Below are 2066 nucleotides of genomic sequence, written 5' to 3' on the forward strand. Positions count from 1 at the left end.
CTACTCGAGCCTCGTCTCGTGTGCCGCCTCGTGGGGCGGCGTGGCGTGGCGGGCGGCTGTCTCTGCCACCGCCTCGAGTGAGCCTCGTCTCACTCTTCGTCTACTCGAGCCTCGTCTCGTGTGCCGCCTCGTGGGCGGCGTGGCGGGCGGCTGTCTCTGCCGCCGCCTCGAGTGAGCCTCGTCTCGCTCTTCGTCTACTCGAGCCTCGTCTCGTGTGCCGCTTCTTGGGCGGCGTGGCGTGGCGGGCGGCTGTCTCTGCTGCCGCCTCGAGTGAGCCTCGTCTCGCTCTTCGTCTACTCGAGCCTCGTCTCGTGTGCCGCCTTGTGGGCGGCGTGGCGGGCGGCTGTCTCTGCCGCCGCCTCGAGTGAGTCTCGTCTCGTGTGCCGCCTCGTGGGCGGCGTGGCGTGGCGGGCGGCTGTCTCTGCCGTTGCCTCGAGTGAGCCTCGTCTCGCTCATGGTCTACTCGAGCCTCGTCTCGTGTGCCGCCTCGTGGGGCGGCGTGGCGTGGCGGGCGGCTGTCTCTGCCACCGCCTCGAGTGAGCCTCGTCTCACTCTTCGTCTACTCGAGCCTCGTCTCGTGTGCCGCCTCGTGGGCGGCGTGGCGGGCGGCTGTCTCTGCCGCCGCCTCGAGTGAGCCTCGTCTCGCTCTTCGTCTACTCGAGCCTCGTCTCGTGTGCCGCTTCTTGGGCGGCGTGGCGTGGCGGGCGGCTGTCTCTGCTGCCGCCTCGAGTGAGCCTCGTCTCGCTCTTCGTCTACTCGAGCCTCGTCTCGTGTGCCGCCTCGTGGGCGGCGTGGCGTGGCGGGCGGCTGTCGCTGCTGCCGCCTCGAGTGAGCCTCGTCTCGCTCTTCGTCTACTCGAGCCTCGCCTCGTGTGCCGCCTCGTGGGCGGCGTGGCGTGGCGGGCGGCTGTCTCTGCCACCGCCTCGAGTGAGTCTCGTCTCGCTCTTCGTCTACTCGAGCCTCGTCTCGTGTGCCGCCTCGTGGGCGGCGTGGCGGGCGGCTGTCTCTGCCGCCGCCTCGTGTGAGCCTCGTCTCGCTCTTCGTCTACTCGAGCCTCGTCTCGTGTGCCGCCTCGTGGGCGGCGTGGCGGGCGGCTGTCGCTGCCGCCGCCTCGAGTGAGCCTCGTCTCGCTCTTCGTCTACTCGAGCCTCGTCTCGTGTGCCGCCTCTTGGGCGGCGTGGCGGGCGGCCGTCTCTGTCGCGGCCTCGAGTGAGCCTCGTCTCGCTCTTCGTCTACTCGAGCCTCGCCTCGTGTGCCGCCTCTTGGGCGGCGTGGCGGGCGGCTGTCTCTGCCGCCGCCTCGTGTGAGCCTCGTCTCGCTCTTCGTCTACTCGAGCCTCGTCTCGTGTGCCGCCTCGTGGGGCGGCGTGGCGTGGCGGGCGGCTGTCTCTGCCGCCGCCTCGAGTGAGCCTCGTCTCGCTCTTCGTCTACTCGAGCCTCGTCTCGTGTGCCGCCTCTTGGGCGGCGTGGCGGGCGGCTGTCTCTGCCGCCGCCTCGTGTGAGCCTCGTCTCCCTCTTCGTCTACTCGAGCCTCGTCTCGTGTGCCGCCTCGTGGGGCGGCGTGGCGTGGCGGGCGGCTGTCTCTGCCGCCGCCTCGAGTGAGCCTCGTCTCGCTCTTCGTCTACTCGAGCCTCGTCTCGTGTGCCGCCTCTTGGGCGGCGTGGCGTGGCGGGCGGCTGTCTCTGCCGCCGCCTCGTGTGAGCCTCGTCTCGCTCTTCGTCTACTCGAGCCTCGTCTCGTGTGCCGCCTCTTGGGCGGCGTGGCGGGCGGCCGTCTCTGCCGCCGCCTCGAGTGAGCCTCGTCTCGCTCTTCGTCTACTCGAGCCTCGTCTCGTGTGCCGCCTCGTGGGGCGGCGTGGCGTGGCGGGCGGCTGTCTCTGCCGCCGCCTCGTGTGAGCCTCGTCTCGCTCTTCGTCTACTCGAGCCTCGCCTCGTGTGCCGCCTCGTGGGGCGGCGTGGCGTGGCGGGCGGCTGTCTCTGCCTCCGCCTCGAGTGAGCCTCGTCTCGCTCTTCGTCTACTCGAGCCTCGTCTGGTGTGCCGCCTCTTGGGCGGCGTGGCGGGCGGCTG

Source organism: Emiliania huxleyi, assembly GCF_000372725.1.
Source record: "Emiliania huxleyi CCMP1516 chromosome Unknown EMIHUscaffold_140, whole genome shotgun sequence".
NCBI classification, from domain to species: Eukaryota; Haptophyta; order Isochrysidales; family Noelaerhabdaceae; genus Emiliania; species Emiliania huxleyi.